The sequence below is a fragment of the Phoca vitulina genome, unplaced genomic scaffold (genome assembly GCF_004348235.1).
Source record: "Phoca vitulina isolate PV1807 unplaced genomic scaffold, GSC_HSeal_1.0 scaffold13, whole genome shotgun sequence".
Classification (NCBI taxonomy): domain Eukaryota; kingdom Metazoa; phylum Chordata; class Mammalia; order Carnivora; family Phocidae; genus Phoca; species Phoca vitulina.
The window spans coordinates 27,200,396-27,213,553 of record NW_022589716.1 but is presented as its reverse complement, the minus strand read 5'-3'; the positions used below and the strand labels follow the sequence as shown (position 1 = coordinate 27,213,553).

At 39.8% G+C, this 13,158-nt stretch overlaps 1 protein-coding gene across 6 annotated transcripts in view; it reads left to right on the top strand.

Moving 5' to 3' along the window:
- Positions 1 to 13,158, top strand: part of FOXP1 (forkhead box P1) — a 480,210-nt gene that overhangs the window by 152,294 nt on the left and 314,758 nt on the right. For 3 of the 6 annotated variants that reach the window (XM_032411759.1, XM_032411754.1, XM_032411755.1), the window contains exon 3: positions 8,426 to 8,485. The exons of 1 other annotated variant lie outside the window; for it this stretch is intronic. The gene's annotated coding sequence lies outside the window, so the exon portion shown is untranslated. Of the gene's footprint in view, positions 1 to 2,420; positions 2,444 to 8,042; positions 8,486 to 13,158 lie in introns of those variants that run through there. 2 more of the 6 variants (XM_032411757.1, XM_032411756.1) reach the window with 2 other exon arrangements.

Below are 13,158 nucleotides of genomic sequence, written 5' to 3'. Positions count from 1 at the left end.
CTGAATCCATCTGTTGTTATTATTTTCCACTGATAATTGGCTTGAACAATGAAATGTCTGTGTCTGCAGCCTTTGAAACTGTACGCCCTGTTTATTTTCTGGAGGTCTCGCTGCAACTCCCCCCGCCCCCATTTTTTCCCTCCTTCATTCTCTCTCAAGCTTACAGCCAGTGGCGCTTGCATGAGGATGACATCTTTGACTCTGTGCATCAGTATGTGTCACTCAGCATCTAAAGCTTGCATACGGATTTTTGTCACAATCCCTGTGTCTGTGCCGTTCGCTCCAGGATCCAGCCCTCTTGCCACAAGAAGCTTAGCTGGGCCACAATGCATGGATCCCTTACCTGGCTTGTCGTCTTTATTTCACTTTCCTCATTAAAATATTAATTTCGAGTATAGTATCTAATACCTATGGAATTAGATACTACCTCTAATTGTATAATATATTCAGTTGCATCCAGGTTTGCACGATACAGAGCATTAATATTGGATTCCACTAACAGCACTTCCATTAGCTTGCTCAACCAGTATGAGATATAGATGAGCTAGGAAGCATAACTACCCGCCAGAACTGCCAAAACAGTCATTAGAAGCTCCATTGGGATGGACAAAGGCTTTTTCACAGTGATATACTGATTAAATTTTGTTCTATGGTTTATTTGCATCAAGGTTAGATCACTATCGTCTGTGGAAGGAGGTTATCTAACACCTTATTTGGAAGGTCATTTCAAGAGAAAATAGTGAATAGAATAGGCGTCTTTAGTTTCTCTGGGAACCCCTCTTAGGGAGAACCTGTGTTTTATTCTTTGGAGGGGGTTTTGGGAATCTTTAAAACTATTTTGTTTCTCTTTTCTCCAGGTTATGCCATAATGCATGTTTGAGATGGGTTTTTCCTGCTTGTTAGTAATTTTTTTAAAAAAATTTTCAGTAATATTCATTTGCTTTTGCAGTAGAATGATATAGCCAGAGAGCAGTGTTGTGTTAATAAAATAGAACTTGCTTTTGAAATAGAAAGCTGCCTTATTTCCCTTGGCTAGCATAATTGCACTACATTCTCTGAGGCTGTGAAGGATCTGTGACCTACCCTTTTTGGTCCAAGTAATAATGTAGACACATCCTATAGAATAGCAGTGCTGGATTTGCCCCCATAGTACTATGTGGCATTAGAAGGAAGTAGATGAACATAATCTTATTTATGTTTCAATCGAAATCATTTAATACTGCAAAAGTTATTAAAAAATAATTAAGTTACTAAGACCAACATGTAGCTGGAACATACAGTAAGAGGTTAGAGGTGAGTGTGTTGACTCCCTAGGCTGAGGAAAGGCAGTAGTGAATTCTTAGCGCCTGCGTGTTTTTCCTTTTGCTTAAATTCCTCGGTTCTAAGGACAAATTATGTTGAGGTATGGCATATTTTCTGCCGAAATGGAGAAAATTGTTGACTGTAATTACGTTATTTAATTGAAATTATAAGTGGTTGAGGCCACTCAGTTAAAAGCGTCCTTTCTAATATATGGGTAATGTTTTTAAATGAGTGGTCATGGATTGATGACATTTGAAAGGCAGGCATTTGGGATGTATTTTTGGAAGACTCAAATTATGTTCCTTAAATCATTAGTGAACTAAAGAGTGTAAAGTGGCATGGGTTTTTTTGTTTATCTCCTTTAATTAAATACGTGTCAGTGTTACATGCGTGCCTATATATACACATGTATATGCATGTACATGTATGTGTACGGAAGTGTGTCTATATTTTATATGTGTAAATTTTTGTACATATATAAAATAGACCTTTCAAAGGTAGAGGTCACAAGGACCGGTTTATAGTGTGGCAAAGCACAAAAACAAAAGGTATATTGTTGGTGAAAAAAGTGATTGTTGATAACTCTCATTGAATGTTAGAGATTTCAAGGCAAGCTAAGGTAAAACTCCAGTGATGTGTCTTATGCCAACTTCTTTTCGGAGTAGCTGGAGATAAAACAATAGCACTATATCCTCTCCCCCGTTACCCACCCCCCCCACTCCAGGAGTGAGTTCTTAATTACTGATGAATGCAATTCATTTTAATTGTTATTATAGCAACATCACATTTAACTGTCTCCTGTTTAGTCCTTGTGCCCTGGAACCGGTCGTGTCTCTCGTCAGAGAGAGGACAGGTAGAAGGCACAGCAGGCGTCTGATTGAGCCAGTTATTCATTTGCTGAGTGTTTGTGTTTATGCAAAGGGGCCTCTTCCTGCATATTTAATCTAGAGTAAGGCAGTGGCTTTTGTTGTGTTTAGCCCACATACCTTCAGTCCTTCCTCACACGGCCGGCAGCTTGGAGCTCTGAGAGCCCGCAGGCTTCCAAGCGCCTGTAGTTTCTCCCTGACAAACTCTCAACTTTCTTCCGTTGTGTGAAAATTGCCTCTCCGGCCCCAAAGCTTTCCTTCCTCACCATGAGCGGGTAAGTGTGTGCGAGAAGCCAAGGCTGATACTTTGTTTCATTTTACAAATGTTGAGAGGCTACTTTCCTGCTCTTCTGGGCGCCTCCTGCCAGCCCCTGGGTCCTGGTTCCTGGGCCGTTGTCAGTTGCTGGCTGCCTTGAAATAGACGAGTACAGGTGCCTCTGAGGAACCGGGGCTGAATTTTGGACTGGCAGAGGGAGCCTCTTGGAACTCGGGCGGGCGGGGGTGGGGGGGCTGTCGGGGGAGAAAGAGAGACACAGAGAGAGAGAGGAACAGCTTTATTATTCTTTGTCCTAACAAATCCTGTTTTGTAACTCTCCTGGAGATAATGCTGCCATTGTTTGCTAAAAGCCTTCAAACAGTGTGTAAGACGGAACTGTAAGAAAGCAGTGAAACTCTGCTGCTGTATTGTCTATACCCGGGCCAGGGTCCTCCCCGAAGGTCTGTGCCGGAATAGGAAGGGTTTTCTTTAGTGGAAATCGAATCGTCTCTTCATTGATATTAATAGCACACTAGAGAGGTTGGCCATGATGCTCAGAGAGGCGGTCGGGAGGGAAGGAAATCTGATCTTGCTTCGGGGGGGGGGGGGGGGGGTGGGAGATGACAGCCTCTTGGCCCCACGGTGGAGGAGACATCCATCCAGGCTCAGCCTGCATAATGGCATCCTGGCTTAACTGTTTGCTCTAGGAATTTTAATCTTGAGCTGTTTGTTTTACTATCTGGGGTCTTGCTATTTTTTTGTTCTCGTACTGTCTTTAGAAAGCACCATATTCAGGGTCTAATCCAGTCTTTTCAAAAAGTGGATTAAAAAAAAAAAGACTCAGAGAAATTGATGTACTGTGCACTTGGATCATTCTGCGCTATGATGGTAGAATTCGGCTTTCTTTTAGAATGTTATAATTTCAAAACTGAATTGCCACAACGAAGAAGGGACAAGCCACCCAAGGAAGATATGTCCTATGTAAAGATATTTCAGGGACTAGGAATTGTGTCCAGAGTCTAAAAGAAGGAGTTTGCATTACCAGTTAACTGTTGCCTCTGCTTGAGTAACTCTTTTCAACAGAAGAGTGTGCTGTTCCCCCGCAGGTTGGAAACTGTGAGAATTTAAATAAAATTTCATCAACCTTATTAAAATATGTAGGGAGTTGGGTCTTCTTGGGTACAAATCAGTCTAGAGACTTAGAAGCATTTATTAACAGTGAGGCTGCTGTAGGTTTTTAATAATAAAATTACAAATACCCTATCTAATTGTAAGTATATGACTTTTATACTCGGTTTTTAAGGGGAAAAATACTTTTTTTTTTATGAGGAAAAGTAACTCCGTCAGAGCACCTTCTGTGATTAGCGCTATTGTATTCTTAAATTTTGATTGATAGAGATAATAGTTTTCACTTAAAAATACAGACAGGTACTTTAACTTTCCATGACAATAGCTATTTGCATTTCTTTTATCTTTTTGTTTAACATTTGTGGGGGTTGGGATGGATTTGATTATTAACTCTTATTGCACACTAAAGGTAAATCTAAAACAAAGGCTTTGTTAGAGCTTCAAAGAGAAAACAGCAAATATTGTTTTTAGGTTTCAACATTTAAAGGCTGTTAAGGGATACCTATAAAATATTTTCACATGACCATGACCAGGGTTTTACTTTTCTGTAAGGTAAGCGAGAGGAGTTCCTCCAAAAGAGATGGACCAGAGTGGAGCAGCTGGGGGTGGGGGGGGGAGGGCTGACAGCCTGGAGCAGTTTCCCAGGGTGCGCCTTGCCTGGCGTTGCCTGCGCCATGTGGCTTACCTTCTAGTATTTTCGGTTTTTCTTAGGAGAATGGACCTCAGAGTTAGGTTCCACGATTTGGTGAAGAGTCCCAGAGGGTGAGGAGAAAGGAAGTAAAATGTTCCTCGCAGCCACAGGAGGGGACGTTAGGGAATGATGGTGGATTTCTTTGGTAGACAGAAGTAACAGAAGTAACAGAAACGTAGTGATTGTAAGCCTGCGAGCCTGGCCGGTGTCCCAAAGGCCTGAACTCTGCAGCTGCTCCTTTTCCTTTCCATTTTCCTTCCTTCTTTTCCTCTTCCCCCTCTTCTGCGCTCCCGGTTTCTTTCCCTCTTACTTCTTTTTCTCTCTTCCTGCCCTCTTTGCTTTTTCTTTCTGTAAGCCTGACTCAATATTGAAGTTATTAGAGCAGAGAAAAAACTCTCTGTGGTTGATTTCTGAGTGGATTTTCTTGTCTCGAGTGCGGAAAATGAAGTGACTCTCGTACTATCATTTCTCAGCTAGGCAAATTTGTGTTGATATGCTCCTGTTTTCCTAAGAAATCTTTGAAAAACGATACATGAAAATCCACATGAGTTAGGAGTCTCTAGTTAAAGAGGCAGGCGTCTCTTGGAAATTGGCCCATTTAGACCTTCTGTTTTCTTAGATGAAGTACATGTCCTTTGCTTGGAATATTTGGGGTATGAGAAGCTTGAACTTTTTTCCTGGGCTTTCAGAGAAGGTCTTCTCTAACCAGAGACAAATTACTAAATCGCCACCTTCCTCGTGGGCCAGGAGCTGGCCGTGACATCCTTGCATCCCCAGTGACACCTGGGCCCCAGTACCTTCTCAGCCTTCATTTGGTGGACTGAAGGTTAAGATGAACAACGTTGGTTGTCTTTCCCAGTCCCTTTGTATGATCGTGTAAAATGAAACATAGTGCAGAAATCCTGATGTAGATCATTTCCTTCAGCTGCCATGGAAGAAAGGGGGGACATACTCTTAGTGGGAAAAGTAGAGTGTATATTGTTCAAGACTTGTTCATTTTCAGTCTTGTGAAATGAGGTCAAGTTACCTGCAACTTGGTTCTGACTACACCATACCAGTTGGCATCATGTATTATTTCTCGAATAGATGAAATGAGGGGCAAAATACACCCCTACAAAGTGTGACATTGTAGCACTATGGTAACCTAAGAGGTCCACAGACAGTGGGAAATTCTTAAGGGGTGGGGGTGGGGAAGGTAGAGGAAGAGGAGAGTTGCTGCTGAAGATCGGTGTCTTGCTCAAGGTCTTTATGGTCAACGCATAGATTCAGGTGGACAACACTCTCGCAAACAGTAGTGAGGGGGCCACACCAGGAACAGTACTTGTGTTCACGGGATCTTAACTGTACAGAGAATGACACAAAGGAAAATAAGTCATTTCTATTTACCGTATTCCTGGCTCACTTTTAAAACCTAAAACCAATAGGAAACTTCAGAAAGAGAGAGGAAGACAATGCAATTCAGATGGTAACAGCATTTTAAAAGAAGACAAGTGGGCTGGAGGGGAATATTTTTCTTTTTATATTAAAAAAAACTTAAAAGCTTTACATAACCATTTAATTTTAGTTTTGATGCGTGTGCGGTGAGTAAGCATTCAGGTAACTAGTTGATATATTTGATAAGTAAAAGTGATTGTTTAAAAAAAAATAGCGAACTGCTTTGGAAACAGAAGTTTTACATTTTGGAAAAAAAATGAAATGCAGGTTGTTCTGCTGGTTGTTGATTTCTGATTCCTCCAGGCTCCTCATGATGCAGACTCAGGCCCCAGTACTACTCCCTAATTTTCTTGTCTGTTATATTGACACATTTCATTTAATTTAGCATGATGGCAAACAGCTGTTGAACTATTAATCTTTTTCTCTGCAAAGCTAGAAAAATATCTTTTAGATTACTTGGCTAATGTATACTAAAAACTAAAATCAACAGAAATAAATTAATGAATGGTCAAATGTGCATGTGCATTAAAATTTATGGAACTTCACAATGGAAAAAAACATGATTTGTATCCCACTGCCAGGTTTTTTGTGTGTTTTTTTTTTTTTTTTTGTATAAGTAAAAATTAAATGTAGCCGATTTTGTATCGCTTTAGTAATTATAAGTTGGAAGGTCAGTTGTATAATTTCGTTTCCCTAGGGGAAAATTATACTTGTAAAAATGTGAGGGTAAATCAGCATGTATTTTTGTTCTGTTCACTTACACACTGTACTGTGTAGACAGGTGCATAGAGAAATAGGCCCCATTCTTCCCTGAAATCCTTCTACAGGTTTGAATACATGGCTCGAGATAACTTTATTCAAAGTAGGCATTTTCAGCAGGTTTTTTTTTTAAATTAAATTTTAATAAGGTCCAGTTGTTTGCCAGGCCTATATGATAGCAATCTCATCTGCAATGCAAAGTCTAATACTATAGATCTGACTGCCAAACATGCAAAAATAAATGCAACTCAATAGGTGAACATGAACATTAGTTTAGAGCACACACATTGGAGAATATCTCAAGTAAAAAAGGAGGGAGAATGGCCGTTCTTGCCTTGACTTCAGTAGGATCTGCCAGAGTTCACTTCCTTTCCATTTAAGATTGCATGCATGGTGAGATGGAAATTTCTCGTGTATACGATTATTGCTGTGCCTTGTATCTAATGAGCTCTTGGGCTGCTTTGCAGATCTCCCCATTACCCTGAGGACCCCAACATCATTGCTCCCTGTTTTCGTAGCCCCATTTGCCCTATGACAGAGTTCTCACCGGTAGAGAAACCAATCCTGGGGACACACATCAGCAGTGTGTCTGAAAATTTTCATTTTCAATTTGAATTGTTTTGTGTAAAAACAAAAAGGTTTGGGGCAGGTTGCAAAATAGTAATTTTAAGTCCCAGAGCGAGGGTTTTCCCCCACCCAAATGGTGAACATTTATGGTGAAAACCTCCAATTTCCTCTTACAGTAAACATGAAAATTATGATTTCACTCAGAGCCTGCATTTTTTTTCCAATCTTTATGGCAAGAATCTGCATATACTTGCTTGTGGAAATGTCATAAATTGGCCTCAGATCAATTCCTCAAAGATAGTACTCACCAAAGTGCCACTTTCAAATTTTAGCCCTTGTGAAATAAGATTTAACTCTTCTCAATAATGTTTGCCTTTCCACATTCGGGGCTGACAGCAGAGGGATAAGCAGGGATATATTCTGTATAAGATTAAAACCACTTCATTACATATTGTTCTGAAGAGTGAGCAAAAGGATATTAACATTTTAGTAAAATGACGATACGATCTTAGCATCTTACAAAAAAATTACATGAGCATTTGGTCAGCTGATGTGGAATGAATCCTGTACCCTGTCGGTAACTTGATCTAAATTAATAAACAAATGTTTTTCTTTTCACTTGTGCCATATGTTGATCCCAGTTACATGGGCAGAAAGAGGCAGCTTGTAATGTTTCTTAGAGGATTACACACTGTTTTGCATAAGAGAGTATGCAGATGCAGGAGTAGATGTGGGATAAGACATGTTCCAGGCTTTCTTTGTGTTTTAGGGAGGTCGGTTTCAATTGTTTATTTCATCTGACACAAACCATTTTTATTTAACTTGGTAGATTTGGTAGATAAATGCTAAGTGGAAAACATAGTGTGAACAGCTTTCACCAACTGATTAACCCCCTACCCCTCCCCAGACTTGAAGATCTTGGTGCTTGTATTCATTTTGAAAGGTTCCAGGGTGGCATAAAGCATCTTGTCTATAAGAACTCACTCTCTTACTAAGGCTGGGGGGGGGGGGGGGGGGGGGGGGGGGACAAGCCTGTGCTTTAATGAAATCAGAGATGTTGTGGATGTTAACCAAACAGACACGTTCAAGGAGCAGTCTGGTTTCCAAAAACAAAGGCCTATGAGTCACGTATTATTGCACCAGAAAATAAATTGATAGATGACAAGATGAGAAAAAGTTCATATGCAAAATTTGAAATGTTTCACCTTTACTTTTTCCACCCACATTGTTTTTGTTGTCTTGAGGAGCTCACAGGCCTGTGCGCCAGATCAGTGGTCTTGGGACTTGTTTTTATTAACTCTGAAAGTCATTTGCCATGCAATGTAACTGAGTTCTTTTGTTGTTCTTGAATCTATCCCAGGCAGATGGGTGGTTGCTACTGTCTCTTGACATTCGGATTTTGACGTTCTCTTTTGTTTTCAGGGTAAGAAGTGACCTTTTGAGGTGACTATACCTGAAGATTGCTTTCCAGAAGCCAAAAAGGTAAATGCAAATATGATTAGTGGAATTATATCTTGGCCCATATCTCCCTCCTTCTAGGTATATCTTAATTGAACTCTTTTCCGGTCTGTGTAGCTACCAAATATGTGTGTGTGCATTTGTGTGTAAGTCTGTATGTAGTAGCGTCTTCTGGGAGATCTTTCAAGAAAAGATTGCCCTTAAGAAATGGTCTGCAGAGTCTCTTTCCCCCCAAAATGTTGTCAAACTTTATCTTCTTTGTTGAAGCTGAACTTTTTTTTTTTTGGCTGTTGACTTGGTGGGCTTAAAGTTAGAAAGGAATATTCACATCACAAAAGTGGTGATTCATAAAAATGAACTTGCTGCAAACATGAGTAGCACATGTCAGTGTTCTGTGCCGAAGTGGTGTCATCCGATTGATGTTCATCTGGCGGCTTTATAATCACCTTCTTTCAGAAATTAATAGTCAAGCACCATAGCAACCCAGCACATTGATGTAACTGCTGAGTGGCGTGGGGCATATCCCTGTGATGTCAGCGCTAGGCTGCCTTGTTCTCTTGACCTTGCTTGAAAATCAAATGAGTATTTGATTTTAAAATCAGAAGTTTTCAGAGAGACTACTGTAGCTTGATGAATTAAAGCTAAATTGAATTTTCTCAAACTCACTTTTGGGAGGGGGGATAAAAAAAGCACTCTGTTTAAAATGGTTATAGGTGCTCCGTATTTTCTTGATTTCCAAATTTCTGGTGTGGCTGTGGTCATCTGACACAAGTTAATCTTGCAGGTCATTTTCATGGCTGAGGTTTCTCAAGTAGCATCTTCATTTTATTTTTGAATTTTGGCCAATAACAGCTCCATTTGCTTTAGTGGATTTGTGTCTGTTTTAAAACAGGTTCCTTGCTGACCTGATTGTGCCAAGTCTCCACTCAGATATTACTAAATTGAGTTTATGAATTTGTAAGACAGAGACTTCCTACTCTTTAGTTGAACATGTTTTGGGGTTTTTTTGAAACTTTATAATGTGAAGATTCTTAGATCACTTTTCTTTTTAATCTTACCGAGCATTCTGGGACTCTAGGACGCCTTTTAAAGGTATGGATTTGTTTTTAGAGTTGCATTCTGGCACATTTGATTGGAGGCAAAAAATCCAACTTGCTGCATTTCACCATCATTGGTGTTTACCTGATTGCCCCCACGGAGGACAGTCTCATTTGTACACTGCGGCATGGAAAGGGTGGATCCCAGCTAGTATTTGAGGTTATCAAGTCAAAGCACTTCCCTTTGCTGTGACTCAGTTGTCCAGTCTTAAAAAGGAAAGCTTAGTTAACTTCGGGGATCTGCAAACTTTTTGCGTAAAGGGCCATGCAGGAAATATTTTCTGTTTTGTGGGCCATTCCCTCTCTGCCACAGTGACTCAGCTCGGCTGTACGTTGTGTCTCCTGGTCTCCGTGAGCCCTGTGAGATCTCAGTCCAAGACGTTCCTCATGCAAAGCTGTGCCAGGTGTTTAACTCATCTCGTGCCATTAGCTAGCAAAGACTTCTAGCAGAGCTCAACACTGTGATTAAGCAAAGCTGAAAGCATGGTTGAAAAGATGAAATATTCACCTTGAGAGTTGTGTTACCCCGACAGCTTCAAATAAGAGCATCCTGGGCAGTTTTCATTGTTTTCTTTGGAGTCACCTGTAAGCATGAATTATTTTTCTTCTGACTTGATGTCTTTATAATGCCTACGCTAACACCCATGACTTGAAAATGGGCACGCTTGAATGGATGCGATGTGATTTGTTTCCAATTCTGTGATACTGTTCAAAGTTTAAAATATCGTGAGACAGGGGCAAGTTTGGGGGAAAAAAAAGAAAAAAGGTTCCAGGAAATTTTCATTAGTGTTGACTAAAGAGAGGTTAGTCCATGGGGAGAGAAAAAATTCTCTCTTTATAATTAATGTCAAGGACACGGTGTATTATATGGTATGATATACTGCAAATGAGGAACTCCTTGTCAAATTTCAGGAACAGTGAAAAATTTTGTCCTTCTGATGGCTCCTGTCATGACACAAAGGAAGCTGAGTAACAAATTCATATAATTTTTCTTTTAAACTTGACTGCTAGGAATCTCGGAGGAAGAGTTTTTGTTCAATCTCTGTATGGTTTTTTCCTACTCCAACTTATTGTGATTGAGATCTTTTTAAATAAACTTCATTTTTTCTACCCCCAATTAACATTGGGTTATTCTTATTCTTCTACAATATCCATTCCATCTTGCTTAACCCTCATTTCAAATTTTATTTTATTTTATTTTTTTTAAGATTTTATTTATTTATTTGAGAGAGAGAGAGAATGAGAGACAGAGAGCATGAGAGGGAGGAGGGTCAAATTTTATTTTATTTTTTTAGAAATTAGTGAAGGTATAGAGATTTAAATGATAAATCACATGTGTTTTTTTTTTTTTACCTTTTAACAAGCTCAAAGAGCCTTCAAAAACTAATCCTTATGTATTTTGATCTCTTATATATAAAGGAAAAAAAGGTTGGTTAAAAATGTAAAAAAAAAAAAAAAAGTCTGTAAAATGTCTGGAATGGCAACTGTTTCTTCCCAGGAAATAAGCCTTAAACAGAGAAGACCGCATGGCGCCTGGGTGGCTCCTTCAGTTAAGCATCCCACTCTTGATTTCAGCTCATGTCATGATCTCAGGGTTGTGGGATCGAGCGCACAGAGTCTGCTTAGGATTCTCTCTCTCCCTCTGCCCCTCCGTCCCCCTTGTACATGTGCATGCGTGGGCACGCTGTCTCTCAAAAGCGAACAAAAACCTGAGACGATCATGCTATCCAGTGATGACGGAGAAGCCAGCACTGTCTCCGCACCATCAAGAAGAGGTAGATTTCAGGTCCCCGGTGATTCTCAGTAAATGGCATGCCACATTTGAAATCTGGGAATCATTAAAAGCATAGATGCAAGTAAATACGTCTACATTGGCACTTCGGGAAAAACTACTTATGTGCATAAAAGTGGCCAGGCAAATTCAGAAAAACAGATGAAGCCATTTTTCAAATTTAGATTCAAAGGTCTGAAGAGTCATAAATAACAGCCCTCTTACTTGGTAGCAATAAAACAATTTTTTTTCCAAGTAGATCTGAGCACTTTACAAAATGGGTTTGGTGCTAGCATTCTGGAGAAATAGGCAGCCATGATTATAACCCCCACTTTACAGACTGGGAAGGTGGTCCCATAGACGATCAGTAACTTACCGATGGTCACGTAGAATGTCAAGACCGGACCTAAAAAGACATCTTGTTCAGGTCACAGTTATACTGATGTCATTTTATCATGGCCGCCTTAGTTTGGTGATTTAATACAGGTTTATACATCATTTTCTCTCTGCTTTCCCTCAACATTGGCATTGTACCTACATGCATTTTTGCTTGAGATTCAAATTCAATTTGTAAAATTCATATTCTTGTATCAGTTCTGAGTGGTATTGGGAGTGGATGGTAGTCTTCAAGCCCATATAGATTACAATTAAATGGTTATTTTTAAACGTTTTAGGCATCTTCAAGTTTCACATCTTATGTGCTCGTTAATTTTTTTTTTTAATTTCTTTTGTATGGTCAACTTATTTGTGAGAAAGTTAAGAAACAATCTAAAAGTATAATCATTGCAGTATTCTCCTACCCCCAATTTGAGCCCTTTTTTGTTGGATCAAGGAGTATAAAGCATCCTTATAGACTATTCATTGTGTCTTGCATATTGCAGATTATATCTTGGTTACAAATAAAGGTAAAATGGCTATTTGGCTATTTAAAATATATCCATTGGCTCTTCTGAAAGTGTGTATTTATTTGATTTAAATATTTAATGCCAATAACATTCAAAGTTAAGTCCATTTCAAAATGACCTCTTTATAGCATTCCACATTTGAAATCATGTGACTTAATTTATCAAGTTGTTATGTAGACATAACTGTCTTCACTGAGCCACCAGATAACCACCCTAGGTGATTCACTAGTCTGTTCAGTTAAGCACTGGAGTGCTTTTCACTCCCTCCTTCTCCCCATACACCCATGCCCGGGCTTAACAATCAGGGTAAAGACTAGGCTGGTATTAGCATAGAGACCCCAACATACAATGGCTTACATAAAAGGGAAGTTTACTTCTCTCTCATGTAACAGTCTGACCAGTGTAGCTTACCTGGGCAGGTTCTTTCTCTCTTTTGCTCTCCTACCTTAGGACTTTGTCATTATTCACATCGTTGAAGCATAGTGGAGAAGTCCATGGCAAGCAGTTTTCTTTGATTCAAATGAGTTAAAAATTGCACATATCTCATCCATTGACTGTTAATTGGTAAGGTTATGGTCTCCTGGTTGCAAGAAGCTGCAGTGGCTGCTGGGAAATGTGTCTACCAGGGTGGCCAGGAGCATGGGAGAATTGGAGAACAGGTTTAAGGGGACAATTCAAACACAACAACTTGATTGGTTGAATTGCCCCAATCCAATGATTTCTTTCTTCCTTCCTTCCTTCCTTCCTTCTTTCTTCCTTCCTTCCTTTCCTTTCCTTTTTCCTTTCCTTTTTCCTTTCCTTTTTCCTTTCCTTTCCTTTTTCCTTTCCTTTCCTTTCCTTTCCTTTCCTCTCCTCTCCTCTCCTCTCCTCTCCTCTCCTCTCCTCTCCTCTCCCCTCCCCTCCCCTCCCCTCCCCTCCCCTCCC